Raw genomic sequence first — 17,276 nt, 5'->3', positions numbered from 1 at the left:
CAATAGGATACTGATTTGTTATTCTTTCACTAATATGAAGCTAGCTTATGTGAGTAATATAGATTATGTTTCAAACTGAGAAATCTCTATTAAAAGTTGTTATTATGTTGATATATGATCACCATAATAACTAACTTTGTTTTCAGATCCAAAGTTTTATTCAGATCTAAATAGAATTTTATTAAAGTTAAGATTGTGTATATAAGTAGCCATAGCTTTCCTACCAAATCGAAAAAAAAACTCCTTTACGAATGGGCACACAATATAATTCTATGTCACGCGACTCCAATATTGGCTTAAATAATTTTTTTTCACATCTATTTAAAAAGCTAGTCGGTTTCCTGAAAACTAAAATAGGTTTTAGTCGCCAGGGATTAAAAGTGGTTTGAATTTAGAATGTACTTGTTCTGGCTGTCAAAATATAATCCGTGTGCGCATAAAATTAAAACATAAATGTTTTGCTAAAGATTAGACTCCGCCTATAAAGTTGTGGTTTGCTCTTGCAAACAATCTCTACTAACGTGATTCTTTAATAGAAACCTAATTATCAATATTGTATTCAATTTCATTCGCTTTACGTAACAAAGAAGGTCTCTTACTCGTATAATTGTTCTGTGTTAAATTTGAATATCGAATTAGCTGTTATGCGAAAAAAGATAAAATTTTTGAACAGAGCTTGGAAGACACTACGTAGTCATGCCATAGAATTTTACATGCCATTAATGAATAAATGTAAATTTTAGTATGAAACGACGTCAGTCGTTTAGAATATGTTGGCTATCCTACGGTAGCCATGAAGTTACTGTTTATGGTTTCATTTGCATATGGGCCGTTATGTGTCATTGTACTTATTGTTTTGCTTTGGGTGTCATGTTATGGAGATGATGATATAACTGATAGAGATGCGAGAGACAACCAATTCTGAACTTTCATTCCTTATTAAGTTTTATTTTTATTTATTAATACAAAATGAATTGAACTATATGTAATTGAAATAAGTATATACAATTATAGTTCAAACCAAATAGTATTTCTTATTAACATAATAAGGTTAATATTTAGCATGGAAATTAAACGTTAACAATTTCACTATAAGGTTTTTTCACCCTCCTTTTAATAGATATGTCGACACTCCCACTTTTACTATAGTTATATTACTAAAAAGTGTATTGAGAAGTTTCACAACATGATCCAAGTCTGTATCTTGGTCTTGTTTTATAATACGAGACAGAGTTCTAGCGGAAATCTTCATTTCTCGCGATAAGATTTTTGCTTCCTAATGAGGTTTCTTGAGGAGGAACTTCTGGCTTTAATAACATTAACAGCCTTTGTAGTTCTAAGAACACGCGGCCGCCCCAATTTTTTCTGGTCTTCCACATATCAAGTGTTGTTGTATCTGTTCATAGTACGATATACGAACATACGGCTGATACCAAGCTTTTGAAGTGTCTGGAATATGACCGACGGCTCCATACCTACTTTGTGCAAGGCAAAGTCAAAGTCAAAAATCATTTATTCCCATAGGTAACACGATGTACACTTATGAACGTCAATATCTTATGAAAGAAATATACATTAAATGCTTTTAATTTTACATTTACTAGGCGATAGGCGATCACCGCAATCCAATTTTTTAACAACCCATTCCATATTCTAATTTGATGATGAACATGAAATAGTATGTTAAATGGCGCAAAATCGAAAGTTTTTAAAATAATATACGTGTTCCAAATTAAAAATAATTAATAAGTGGAAAAAAGAAAAGTTTTTAAGTAACAGTATTTATGGCCAGACTAGTTATGTAATTAAAATAGACTCACTTTTTCATTATTATTATCATGAATAATAAAAACATTGATAATCTGTTAAAAAAAATGTAATATATTCGTGTTTAAGGAGGATTTCAAGCGTGAAACATAGTAACAGTTGTAAATAAAAGCTTTCGCATCCGATTAAAATATTTTTGAAAGAATATTTGTAAGGATTGCCTTTTATCTTGTGTGATTTAGATTTCAATTACAACTTATGATTTTGTATTTTATAGTGTTGTTAATTATGCACTCAAAAATTAATTCGATTTTAGAATTATAATTATAAACGAAATTGTTCAAGGTCGTTACTTCATGCGGAAGTATCTTGGTCAGCAGGACTATGTCTCCACTGGTTTTGAATACTATGATTTCAATTGTACCAATTCTGTACCACAATAAGATTTTTCTCATCTCCTTTGCTCATTTATGATCGATGATGCGTTGTCGTGTATATAGTTGTATACTAGCGATTGGTATGCTTAGAATTCTACGGTATTCTTAGCATACAGCAAAACAAATGATAACTCCCTTCTTTTGTTTAATTTAATTTAGAAATTAGAAAAAATGCACTGGCGAGCTGACATTCTCCGCAGTCGCCGGTCTAATAAACTTTCATGTTCCAGCCAAGTCTCTTCGCTCATGCAATACATTTGATTTACCTATCACGTAGTAACATCGGGTTTCGTGTCCCAATACATAGAATGTGTAATTCCTATAATTTTTAGTTTTGATGTTTTCGTACTCCCTACTTAAAAGGAACTTTTGAATTTTATTTTATAAAGATATCTGAAACAATTCTAAGACACTTCTATAAATATAACTTGTATATTTGCGATGTGTCTGTCATGTTTACATAAATTAAAAAAAAATTCTCACCTATTTGATAATTTATCAAAATTCAACTGTCAATAGACATTTCAAATATGACAGATTTCAATGTATATTAAATGTTTTGTATCCTGTAAAATGACTTGCAATGATATTCCTGAAAATAAGGAATTGTAGTAAAGGCGTAAAGTGCTTAACAATTTCCATTACATGGCTCACTTACTGACTTATTTGAATTTAATTTGCCACCTGAACTTGCATAAGCCAAGTGAAGATCCATATGGTATTAACCGAACTGGCTCAAATGTTTTCAAATTATTTCATTAAAATACAGAAATTTTCGGTGTGATTAAAACCGTGGAACGTAAAAATAAATAATAGCTGATGAATTATGTGTCATCCTTTGACATTTTCAAAATATAGGCATATCTATTTTTAAGGGACGCAATTAAAAAATGGACTCGACATTAAAAAAAATATAAATTTTCTTACGGTTCTCGTTAACAATTTCCTAGTGATTTCTTAAACCTGTCATTTAAGTTTCCTAAGGAAAGACATGGCACAAAGCTTGGGAAACTCTGCTCTATGGCGTAGTCCTGGACGCTGACAGATAATGTCCAAATAACTAGAATCAATTGAGCACTGGGCTTACAAAATGTATGCTTAAAATATCTTGAACAGATCGCTTTCGAAATACAACCGTGCTGTACAGATAATAGAAATACAAAGACATACAGGAAAGGAAACTTGCATATTTCAGACACGTCTGGAGTTCCTTCAACGTTCAAGGCAACGTGGCAGGAGACCTGCCCGCAGACGCGCGTCTTGGTTTAAGAATCTTCAGCAATGGTTTAGGTAAAGCACCAAGTCATCGCCATGAATATCGCCAACTTTGAAGGTCGACGGCTGTATAAGAAATTATTTTTCCATCATTACGTAATTAATCAGTTCTGTGTCAAAACCATGTTTAAGTAAATACCGTATACGAAAAATTATGTTTTTACTATACTAATATTAAGAATGAAACGACATTGTGTTTTCATAATTACACACTCGGTGCAAAGTATCTATATTTAAAAATAGAACTGTCCATGCATTTGTATGTGTTCTGAATATTTCCGTTTCGTATTCAATTTGAAACACTTCAATATCAAATACGACATTTGAATTTATGAAGCGTATGTTCGCCTTTTCTGCGAATAGCATTGTAACATTTATCACTTTAATATTTCATAGGCTATTTATATAACCATTAACTCCATGTTTTGTCTATGATCGATTATCATATAGTATATAATATAATAGTATTTATCATAATGTGATAAATACTTTGTATATTGCGAGTGTATTTGAGTATTTACTATGTCTACTAAGTACCAGATTTTTTTATTATTATAGAGGGGCAAACGGGACGGGCAGTCATCGCAGCCCATGGAAACCCATTTTTAGTGGGTGCGTTGCCGGCCTTTGAGGGAGGAGTATACTGTACAGAGTATAACTTTGAAGACCTCCACCGGGAGTCGATTTCACAGTTCGCTAGTTCGCAGAAGAACGTTAAATTATTTTGATTTCTATAGTATTGTCTTTTGTTAAAATAGCTTTTATATATTAAGAAAAACACTTTTTGAACGGATTAAAGCTATGTATTATGATTAAAACTTATAAGTTATTTACATATTTCTAAATTTTAAATTTTTTCCGACGTTTCGCGTGCTTTTCAGCGTGCGTGATCACGGTGAAAAGCACTTATAGTTATGTAAATAACTATACGTTTTAATAATAATACATAGCTTTAATCCGTTAAAAAAGTGTTTTTCTTAATTTTGATTTCTTTTTATTAAATTGGAATCCTCTTTTATTTTCATTAAGGAAGTTTTATTTAAAATTGCAACCTCTATCTTGGTTTCTTTTTAAAATGTATTCACTCTGAAACGTGGATTTTCTCTCAAATCTAGTCTTTGCGGTACTTAAGATGTCGGTTTTCTACCTTTTAATTTGTAAAAGTAATGTTTAACAACCTATCTAAAATAGTATTATTATTAGTAAAACAGAAGATAAACAAAAGAAACAGATTTTTTTTAATGCATTCAGCAGCAGCATTGTTGGCCTAGTGGCTTCAGCGTGCGACGGTCATCCCTGAGGTCGTAGGTTCGATCCCTGGCTGTGCACCAATGGATTTTCTTTCTATGTGCGCATTTAACATTAGCCCGCACGGTGAAGGAAAACATCGTGAGGGAACCGGCGTGACTTAGACCCCAAAAGTCGACGGCGTGCGTCAGGCACAGAAGGCTGATCACCTACTTGCCTATTCAATTTACAAATGATCGTGAAACAGATACAGAAATCTGAGGCCCAGACCTAAAAAGGTTGTAGCGCCATTGATATTTTTTTGAATGCATTCATTGATTAAAAAATAAAGTTGCGCTTACAGAATGCCTCAACACATATTTATTTCAGCACTTCGTTACCTTTAACATATATACATACAAAAAACAGGTTACATAGATTATTAGGCCACGGGCGGACTTATTGCTAACAAGGGAGATAGGCAAACCCGGTTTAAAAAATAAAAGTATTTTCTTTTTTATACTGAGGGTAGGTAGTTAAAAAATTACAAAAAAACATAAGATATATAAATACAGTTTTTAAAGCTAATCTTAGTGTTAATGTGTCATAACTAATATAATATAATAGCTTATTACGAGTCAAGAGAAATGCATACTCACGTAATGCTTTATAAATAAAAACCGTAATTTGCAAGACAAAAACCAGTTACCAACGAATTTAACTCAACAACTATAATATATGGTTTTATAGGAAGGTAACATCAATCTTAACCCGTCCTGATTGCAGGTGGATGAGATTTGGACACAATCAGGTCCTAATGGATTGGGCCGAATAGCGATTTATAACATTGAGAATCGTTCAATAGCTGAACAAACATTTGAAACATCCTCTTAAGGCACTTTAAAGTAATTGAATGCTCTTGGAATCATGGAATTAATTTTACAAATGGTACCATTTAATTTTGTATGCCATCGAAAAGTGAACTTATAAAAAAACGATTAGCAGTCTCCGTCTGTAACATGTTTCATTTAATACCTGAAGTTGAGTTTCATCATCGGACGTCGATGTAGAATACAAAATTCCATCCGTTTCAACTAGTCCGTCATTCCACGACCATCGTTTTTTGAGACAGTACTTGCCGCGCACCAACTCTTTGTGTAACTAGCTATAACTAAAGTATTTCCGACAATATTTGACTTAGGTGTGAGTGAGTGTCTACAAAATGAGTGTACCACTTATTAAAAGTTACTACCACCCCACTTATTAAAGGTTCATGGGAGGCCATATCACCTTACATCAGGTGAGCCCCCTGCCCGTCTATAAAAAAAATCTGGCTTAGTATCGCTTAGTAGTATTTGTAGGAACAAAAGAGCACAGTCCAGAATCGAATGCTGTTGGATTTAGAAATACATATAGGTAATATTAATCATTCGAGAAATCCTGCTTAATTACCACGGGTTGTTTTGATAAGATAATATATTTATTAATTTCTTCAAAATAAAATAATAATAAAGGCTTTAAATTGAATGTTATTATTCGTTGTGTGAATGTACAACAAATATGAAGCTTTCGCCAAATATACGTTTATATTAGAGAAATTTACACAAGCTTAGAACTCTTAATAGATCATATACTAAAAAAAAATATTCATTACTAATAAATATTCATTAATATTGTGTATATTACATCAATCTGATAACCTTTCATCTTACTCTTACTCAATCTCAAACTCAAAATAACTTTTTCATATAGTAAAACAAGTACAGTCATGAACGTCGGAAAAGCAGTTAAATTAATTGTAAATTTACATTTACCACCAGTTCGCAAGTCAAGGATGTAGAGCGGACAAGAAGAACTGGCAAGAAACTTTCCACCACTCTTTTTAATCGTTGAGTTTTGAGTTATACAAATTGTTTGGATTATACAAAACTGGAGCAAATCAATCCCAAGGATTAGGATCATTCAAATATTCGCCAAATTTATAAAAAGCTTTATTGATTAATTTACATTTAACGAGGGCTTTGAATTTATTTAGTGATAATTCTCTAATTTCGTTTGGGAGTTAAACGAATACAATTCCCATATAAGGAGTGTTTTATCTTGTGGAGCCTGGTTGGTCGTACACTCAAATTGGTTCTGTTTCTTAAGTCGGTTTGTGAAAATTATATTGAAATTTCTCCAAACTAAGCTCCTGTACTGCTTTTACTACTCGACTTTCTATATTTACATAAGTTTTTCAGAATTAAATGAAAGCCAATTTGCTTTCAACATTCCTATCGTAGCGATTAACTCTCCCCCAATAATGGTCTTGAAGAAATAAAACAGCAGTAAAACCGTACTGGAGTGATTACTACAATAGATAGTAAGGTAATTTGGATGAATTGATATGCCTTTGTTCTTAAGTAAATGCGGAGTTTAATTTCGGCGTTGTATTTTTCAAAATGTTTCAGTTGTCTGGAAGAAACTACTTTTAGCAGAAAGACATCTATTTATATCCTTTGTCTTCATTTATTTAATCCTATTTTGTATTATTGTGTTGTAAAAAAGTGTAATTATTATTTTTATTATACGACCTTTTATAATAAAAATAATAATTACAGATATTTAAGAAATCTTTTGTTTCCGCAATTCATTTAATTATTATTAGTTTTTATTCTGTTTTAATATTAATATATATTATTACGGTGACTCCTGTGGTAATGATCAAAACATTAACTTAAATATTATATTCTCTGACAACGAAAACAGTGCTCTGCTCTGTGTATAAAGGTTTTGTTTACATTAAAATAAACATTGTTTTCATGTACAACATAGTGTACACCTCCTACACAAAGGACGAAATCCCTCGTAAATTGAAATTTGTTCATTTCGGTCCTATGTATATTTTTGTCCATCAAATTAGTGTTAAGTCACTGTAATTATAAATAAATATTTATAGTACTTGCGAAACGCGTTATATTTAGACTATTATCAACATTATTTTACTGTTATATATATTGTAAAAAATCATAAAGAAAATGCTTTAGTATTTTCTCATCGCGATGAGGGACAAATTAAAAACATAATGGCGAAGGATGTGGCTCTTGGAAACCTAATAACCGTTCTTTGTGCGGAAAATGAAGAAAAATTACTCGTTTCACTGTCTGCCTATGGACAAATGGACGCTTGAAAATTATTAGTCAGAAATTTGATTTCGTATTATACTTATTTATAGAGGATAATTCAAAATTCTAAATCGATACTCTTTTGGCAGCCGTGGTTTAAATTTATGACATATATACGTAATACGCCTGACGACTTGCGTCTCTTGAACCTCCAACGCTTAGTACATAATTTTAATAGTTTTGGCAAGTCTTGCACATCGAACGAGTCGAGTCGAACGACTTCGACACTTTAGTGATACAATCACTATTGGTCTAACCTAACTTGTAAGATTAATAATGTAGTAAAGTGTATAAACAAAAACATATTGAAGGTTTCTTACGAAATGGTAGAGAGATACCTGTGGGCCGCTAGCCCCAAAATACCAAAACCCAAAGTTACCGATGAGAGAGTCCGGCCAGTAACACTAATTAGACGTTGTATTGTAACAACCTCTTTCGACCATTTGTCACTTAGAAAATTAAAAATAAACTTGAAATACTGATAAATGTATTGCGGTTTTTTAATATTAAAGATAAGGATATTTTAATTTTTAAGTGGAACTATGCTAAAGCTTAAAACTGCACTATTTAAAACGCATACTGTTAAAAGCAAACAAAAACAGTTTTTACATTAAAAATGTATGAAACACTAAAGTTTAATGTGTAAAAGTGTTAAAACTCCAGCCGTAGTGTGAAGACGTGATCCCGCATACATACGGCGATGTTTGTGTTATACCGGCGCTTAGCTTTTCCGTTCCATACAAACAATATATGAAGGAATTAATGAGGTTTTTATAATTCACGGTTACATAGACAATTTTCGATATTGTTTTCATAACGTTGAGTCTGCATTGGTGATTAATTATTCGCATTAATAAATAAAACAATAGTGTTTACACTTATTGTACTCATAATAAAATCAAATAGAATTATCGCGTTCGTAAGCGGAAAAGTATTAAGAAAAGTATTAAGGCCTTTTTTATAAAGACTTTGATAAAATAATTAATGAAATAGAAGTGTTAGCTTAGAGCCTCCAGCGTGCGACTCTCATCCCTAAGGGCATAGGTTCGATCCCCGGCTGTGCACCAATGGAATTTCTTTATAGGTTAAATACATTCGCTCGCACGGTGAAAGAGAAAACATCGTGAGAAAACCGGCTTGCCTTACCCCCAAAAAGTCGACGGCATGTGTCAGACACAGGAGGCTGATCACCTACTTGCCGATTAGATTGACAAATGATCATGAAACACATACATAAATCTATAGCACAGACCTAAAAAGTTTATAGCGCCAGTGATATATTTATTCATTGATTAATGAAACGATTTTTTTCTTAAATAAAGAGATTTGTTATAATTTAGGACAGGGACAGGACAAATAGTCGTAGGAAAATTCAGCTCTTAGTTAAAGAAAATCTTTCGTAATGAATCAAAACCAATAAATATAGTTTAAAGGCTATTAGCCGCCGATTTCTTATCTTAATTAAATGAAAAATTACAATTGGTCCAATCGTAAGCTGAAAGCGTACAGAATGAAATGTATTAATTTCTCACTTCCTCTCAATGTAGCGAAACCTCCTTCAATCTGTTAATTATCGTGGGTATCTTGTCCACAAGAAGAGTCCGTCCAACAGTTACCTTAGGTCTTGGTGCAGACATCCCGTACTTATTTATATATTCACTATTTATGTGTTAGGGAGCCGTAAGGTTGTTAGGTTCTTAGGTCTCACCATCTAAAATATTTAGTTACTTGTGCAGCTTGCCGTATATACAGCAGAAACTCCTGACATTTTTACATGTAAAGTTAAATACCAATTTTACAGTCTACTAGCTAGCTAGCTGTATAGTATGAATAGTAATCTTGATATATTTTTCACCTCTGATTGGGACATTTGGTACCATTTTCCTCTTCCTAGACAAATGGAAAACTCGATCTACGTCAGTGATTGCATCTAACGTATTGCTTACCTGCCTCCCCTAACATTTTGGTACGCGAAGAAAATTAATGATCGCCAAATCGACAAGCATTTTTAAGGGAAAGAGAGGATTGATAGTTCCTACATGACTTGTATGTTTATTGTGATATACACTTCCAAAAGTTCTGCAATATAAGTATCTACTGTGTCGACGTTCTTATGTTTGTGGTTTCGGTAATACTCTTGATATATTTTTTAATGTGTATGATTTTCAATGTTAATAATCATAAATCTAACAAGAGATAAGGATCATCTTTATTCATAAAAACATAACCTGTATTGAACAGTTTGACCTAAAGTATCTATCTGTTTTCATCACAGCGTAAACACGACTTAAATGAGGAAAGATTGCAATTAGACTGATTTAGTTTAAATGAATACTGCAAGTATATCATGTCGACAGTGTCTCTGTCAGCTGCCATGGTCATTCTGTCAAGGAGCTCATTAATAAACAGCGTCAAAGTCAAATTACAAAAACCGTTAACACTTGTACATATAAAGCTACAAAAGAACGTACACGGCTGCACAGTTTTTACTCATTTTAGCAACTTAAAAAGTATTTTAGTACTCAATAGTTGTCGTTATTGAGAGTGGGTGTAATGCTATGTTGAGTGTATCATTGTATGGAAGACAAGCTAAACCAACCAAAGCCAATTGATTTCGTCGCTTTAAATCGTGAGTTCGTTGTTAAATCGTTACGTGGAGTTTACACTGTATTCAGAATTTACAATTTTCTTAACCTACATAGCAATAAAATAAATAATTAAAGTATAATAAAAATAAAATTATATATAACTATAACTTACTTATTCGTTGAGCGAGGAAAGCACCAGCTCTGGGATCACCGGTAGTATCTACCAAGCGCCAATTTAAATCTTTAATAAGCGCTTGTGCACTTGAACCCAAAAATCTCTACTACAAAGGGAACAAAATCGAAGTTGGAGTAAAGACTTTTATACGTATAATTTGTAATTACATATCTATAATATACTCTGACTAAGACTGTCACTGTATTTTTTAATGAACTAACCATTTAGACAGCGTAAAAGAAGTTTTGTATATAACAGTTCTTAAAATAATGAATTAAATTCCTGTATAGGTAACTAAACCGTAGTTACATAGTCTTATCTGATCCCATAAAGTGAATATCAAATTACACAGTAAATGGAACTCGTAAGTAATGGACGCCGGACCAACTCTCCCTAAACGGTTTGTTTCCGTATAATCCTATTGGAACTTTGCGGTTATTGGAAGCGTTATTAAGGTAAAATTTATTAACATTTTTTTCATGATTTGGTTTACGGAAGTTAAAGAAAACTCCATCACTCTCGACTGCTGTAAACACTTTATTACTTTAGTCTTTTTATCCGTTAAGGATGTTTATTTTATTTTAAGAAGGTTTAACATAACATAATATTTATTACTAACAAAAAACACTAAATAATATTAATTATCAAAAAAAAAATTATTAATTATGTTCATAAAAAAGTAATAGGGTTCATTTTAAGTGTGTAACGTGTGCGCGTTGTGGTTGTAACTGGCCCTGGCTGCTGCGGAGCTGACGTGTCCAGCGCTCGTCATTCTGCCAGAGACCACAGCAATTAGTTAGCGCCTCAGACGCAAAAAAGTCAAATAACTTAATAATAATACTAGTAGAAAAAATATTAGTAATAGTAAAAATTTACTGTATAACTAGAGAAGTCTTGAAAGATTTGTGTATAAAAGTATATAGTATATATAAAAATAAGAATAATTACGATATATGTGGACGTAAACAAAGTTGGCAATCATTATTAAAAAATCCTATGAAATCTAAACATGGTTTAATGAAATTAAAAAAAAGATTTAATGCAGATTTTATATGTTTCTAAGTAAAACTTGCTGTTCCCACAATTATCTTTAAAAGTGAATAATTGTAGAGTAAAATAAATACTCCGAGAAATAAAAATGTCCACTACAAAACTCATTTAATATTCTGTTTGAACTATTTCCACAACCGTAGTTCCACCTACATTGTTAATTAAATTATCTGTTTACTTATGAAATTACACTCAGCTCAGAGAGTCTTGGGAAAATTCAAGTAAAGTTAGCTAAAATCTATCTCAAATGGCGAGTGGTTTTGTTACTGACAGTGATACACAACACTATAATCTAAATAATTCGTATACCGTGCTGTTTGTTATCACTGGAGGGCGTGTTCATGCGAGTTAATTTACACATACTCTTTAAAAAAATCTTAACTGAAAATGCAATCTTGAACAGGCTTAGAAACTAGTTTAAATATACACTATCATGTAAATAAAAATAATAACGTGAATTAAGTATATATATCCTTTATACAAGCTCATAGAATTACGTATTTCAAAAAAAAATTAAAATCAGATTTTCTTCTTTTTAATATTTTTTAACATTTTGTTTTATTTAGTGTGTACAGCTGTCATTCCGTGGCGACGCATGCCGTGGCGACGCATGCCGATGCGCTATACGATGGTACATATTATATACAGTCTATATGCAGTAGTGTGTACGGTGTATTAAACGAATTAAGTAGTCACGATTTGAAATTAATTCGTAAATTTTTGTATTTAATAAAAATAAATGTTTATTCAATAAATAGTCATCGATATCTGGATAAAAATCGTAATATTTTATTTTATCATTACGACATATTTAGTTCCTATCACAATATGTTCTTTTCTGCATATTACTTTTACAAAATAATGTCGATGTTTCATATCTGCCAGGCGTCCCGTGACGGCTCACATTTTTTTTTACCTTCTTTATATGTTTACACTGTGTATTTATTTCTAATAACATGTAATATATATAATAAAATTGAAGCTACGTTCATATAGTGCGAAATAGGTACTATATAGTGTGAAAAACATCTTTGCATTGAACAATATTGTCTTATTTACGCATAGGTACTATATAATTCCGTCGTTTGTATTTTTAAGTGCAATTCACATACATTGAAAATTTTGTCCATTTTCATATAAATAAGCTAACACAACTGAAGTAAAAAAAAATATATATATTTTACTTAGTTTAAAAAAAAGCAACTGAAGTACCGAAAGTTTTAAACCATTTATTTAATTTTAATTTTGTTTTTGACAGGTAAGGGACTGTGTCACATCTCTCTTAATTGGTAACATATCTTGGAAATCGGCCTCATTATGAGCTTTAAAAGCTTCAGGTATGTGAATTATTCTTTTATTTATTTATAGAATTTAAGGAATTTCATAGTCGGCTTAGATGAATGAGATGTCTATCTAGCTTTGAATTCTACACTCATATGCTGTTTTTATATAAAATATTATTTAATAAATTTAATACATATTGACCATATCTGTTAATGTTAGTTTAATTCAATGGGTAATGTTATCTAGAGGGGTTGGATTGGCTTCCCGGCGAAATGATTATCGTTACTGAGCCTTCTGTGTGGCTTGCTTACAGATACGGGTATGAGATTTTATGGGAGTTCATAATTATACGTAAACAGTCGGTATAAAACCCTCACATAATAGACACAAAGTTATTCACATTATTCTGATCCGAGAAATATTCGCAAACCCATTTTATCTTATCGGCGCACAACACTTAACTCCAAGCGATTTCATAAACAACAAATTGGCGGGAACCCTTCGCATTATTTCCGGTCTGTGACGACGACGAATACGTTTTCCAGAAATATCGTTATTTTCAAAGGCTTTATTTACTCACGATTCCTTATCGAGTTTCTATCTTATCTGTGTTCCCGTAAATCGCTTTCAATGTATATTCGTTTTTTAAAAATGAATTTTCTTTTTAAGTTATCAAAAACATAGAATCTATCATATACCTCCGTATATGCGTGTATTTTTTTTATAGATGTGTTCAATCAGGTGTAATATGCAATTGAAGGTTGACTATTGTTTGTTCGTTTTTAAACCTTTGATTTTAACATTAAACTGCGTAAAATATAAAATTAATATTTACACTTATTTACAAACACATTGGTCTTTCTATTTCTATATAAATACATATAGCATTAATTATTCTATGTTTTTTGGAAATTTCCACACTCTTTTACAACAGTAAATCATTTTATATAGCCAAGGTGCAAAAAATAACGAACGTAAAAAATGTTTGCCAATTTTCGTATTCAATCTTCAATAGAAATTATTTGCAAAACATTTGGGTCCCAGCTGTTATAATAAAAACAAATTTAGAATTAAATCTCCAAGAATACAGTAGCAGGTGCACAAAGAATTGGTGCTCATAAATTGTGAACTTCATAATACCTTTTCCAATTTTGCATTAAGGACATTTTGTTGAGAGTATTTTCCGTAAATTAAAGCAATTTTTACCGATGATCCAATTTGAATTACGGCTGTCATAAAATAGAACGACCTATCATAAAAGATAATAGAGTGTAAACTTAAATATGGAGATATTTACATCACTAATATGTATATATTATATATTTTAACATTGGTTTAGTCTGTTTTATGATTTATTTTAAAGTAAACGGGTGTCTTCCGCTTGAATTTGGCACCTGTCAGATGTCATGTCTATATATATATATATATATATATATATATATATATATATATAGCCTGCCTTTGTATTTAAATATATAATCCTGCCTGTTCTAACTCATTTATTAAATTGAGAACCTCAACCTCCAGGTGTTTTAAGGAGGGTTAGAAGAAAATGAAGGTCTTAAAATACAAACACACCAAGGCATACACAGTTATCCTGTCTATAACACGTTATAAGAGTACCGCGTTATAGGGTGGATAACTTCTTAAATTTTGTTAAAGAATTCTAATTTTAAAATTGTTTTTGCGTAAATGATGAGTCTTCCTTATTCTATAAGCACTTTTAAATAACCCTAAAATCCTAAAAGACTCGTCCCCGGAGGGACCGTGTTCCAATGACAATTTGCATTAGTTAGCGCATTAAAGCTTGAAAGCTTTAGGTTTTGTAACTTTATAAAACGCATAAAATAGGTAATTTTAAATACAACGAAATTCTTTTAAAGTAATATTAAAATAGATTGACAGATCCTTGTAAAAAAAATTTTTATTCGTTACGATGCAACAGCAGTGGAAAACATAAATTAAACGTACTGTTTGTACGTTTAATTTTATTTTAAAACACCTTTCAACTATCGTCAAAAAAGTCCTTGGTACATCTTCTAAGATATCTAAATTCTGTTGAGTGGCTGAATATTTTAAGAATAATATCTATATGCAAATTCTGTAGAATTAGCGCCCAAACTTCCGTCAACATCTTCTAATATAAAGCGAAAGGACTCTTACATTTTAAGGCCTAAACCACTAAACCTAAACTGAAGTGAACGGAAAATATATAGGGGATGAAAATTTGTATGGAAGTGCTTCATGTGCGCAACTAGGTCCTGCCAATTATTGAATAATTGCTAGCAAATATGTGTGCTAGAGAAATAAGTCTTATCTTAAAAAAGGATTTCAAATTCTCAGGTCCTTATAACTATATAGTACGCTCCTCTAATAGATGCTTTTAGGAAATTCCATCTCACAGCTCATCCTTCTTAGGCAATTCGAATTCAAACAGGCATATTTTTTTTAGTTTTTTTTTCCTTACTAGTGTTGCCTGGAAGAGATCGCTTGTTAGAGATAAGGTCGCCCGTTTCAACTCTTATAATTTTTATGTATTATGTTATTTTTTTCTATCAATGTAACGTATGTAACGAAATATCAAATCTTTCTTCTGTATTATATTAATTGTGAGTTATTAAAGTCATTCAGTGTGTAAAGCTTCATCCCGGGAAAGATCTTAGATATCCCGTTCAAAGCTTCGCAATTATACCGTCCTGGCCATCTGCGGGACTCAGAGATAGCGTAGACATGATTAAAAACACAAAACAATGAACTTTGAGAGGACACTATTGTTTTCGCTATTAAAAACATTACAAAAATCTGTTGAAGTCCGGTAGGAAAAGGAATTGTTGAAATTGTTTGTGACATAGGCGTTGTCACTTAACGTTGTCAGGTGAGCGTCCTGTTATATAAAAACATGATTAAACTTATAGTCATTTTTATTGACAAAACACAAATATACAGTAAACATAAATGGATCACTAGAGTCCTTTTTCGAAATTAGATTTTGTTCCCTTTGGAGTAGACTGTTGGGGCGTTGCGTTCAAGTTCACAGGCGCTAATTAAAGATTTAAGTTGATAGATAGTACCTACCGTTGAACCCAGACCGGGTGTTTTTCCCGCTCAACGAATAAGTAACACAATACAGAAGAAATGCTTCCAACATTAGCCACAGACCACGTTTTAAAATTGTTTTAATAATTCTATTTATAAATTTTTAATTATTTATTTTACTATTTATGTTAAGGATATTGTAAGAACATGATTAAAATTTAATAAACTGCTGACCATAATCGTTATAGCATTTTTTAATACAATATATAATATTTTGTTTTCGTAGTAGGAATAATATATAATAGTCTTGCTAAGAAACAGAAAGAGTTGTCTCATCTCGACTGTCGACTGTTACAAGTTTTTTGTTGGTCATGCATTTACCCTTAAACCTACAATCAGTTTTGATTACATTAGGACATTCTGTCTAATCCCAAACTAAGGTAGAAAATCTAAGCGCGCTTTTGATAAACTAAAGCCAGCTAAATAATATTATTTCGGCTTAAATAACACTGTAATTGCTTAAAAAGAAGACAACTGGCGCAGAAATATACCCCTTCCCTATTGCAAAGTTACGCGACATCATTTAGATATTTCCTCAATTTTTTAATAATTATATTTTTATTTATTATTATGGAAAATAAAGTGGTATTGAAAGTAAATTGCAGAAAAGCGATACTCAATAACTTGTTATTAATAAAAAAACCGTTATTTAAACTGTTTATTTTGATACGTCACAAATTAGTTGATTCCAAGATGACCTAACCTGTTATTGCCTTGCAGCTTAATCTCACAGCTTAAGCTCACAGAAAACCGGCGTGAAGTGATGCAATAGGTTCATCTTATTGTACTCGCGTTTCGTGCGGTGAGTGAGACTCCCGGAGCCCATCAATTCCCCCCTCCCCCAGAGTATGAAGATGCAGTTTAAACAGAGATTACCCCAGGGGGGTACCACACGTTTCCGCTGTGGAGAATCCCCCTCTGAGCGTCCATCATCGGAACAATCAGTATTCGGTGGTGGATGCACAGGCTGCCCTTCGTATTCTGGGGTGGGCAAAAACTGCTCAAAAAACTATAAGTTTCGATCTCGGGGCAAACGGAAGAATTTACCGAAGGCATCCCCTTCCACGCTCTCAGTGGACTTTACCAATGTTAGGGGGCTCAACTCTAATCTTAACGCGGTTCACTTTCACCTCGAAACTGCGAAGCCGGCCTTATTCTTCCTTACTGAGACTCAGATATCCTTCCCGGCTGATACTTCCTACCTCTCCTACCC

General features: G+C 32.1%; 1 protein-coding gene across 3 annotated transcripts in view; it reads left to right on the top strand.

Moving 5' to 3' along the window:
- Positions 1–17,276, top strand: part of LOC123710228 (centaurin-gamma-1A) — a 132,081-nt gene that overhangs the window by 50,147 nt on the left and 64,658 nt on the right. The window contains exon 1 of one of the 3 annotated variants that reach the window (XM_045662020.1): positions 13,001–13,020. The exons of the other annotated variants lie outside the window; for them this stretch is intronic. The gene's annotated coding sequence lies outside the window, so the exon portion shown is untranslated. Of the gene's footprint in view, positions 1–13,000; positions 13,021–17,276 lie in introns of those variants that run through there. 3 annotated transcript variants of the gene reach the window in all.

The sequence above is a fragment of the Pieris brassicae genome, chromosome 1, assembly GCF_905147105.1.
Source record: "Pieris brassicae chromosome 1, ilPieBrab1.1, whole genome shotgun sequence".
NCBI lineage: Eukaryota > Metazoa > Arthropoda > Insecta > Lepidoptera > Pieridae > Pieris > Pieris brassicae.
This window is presented reverse-complemented; position numbering and strand designations above follow the sequence as displayed.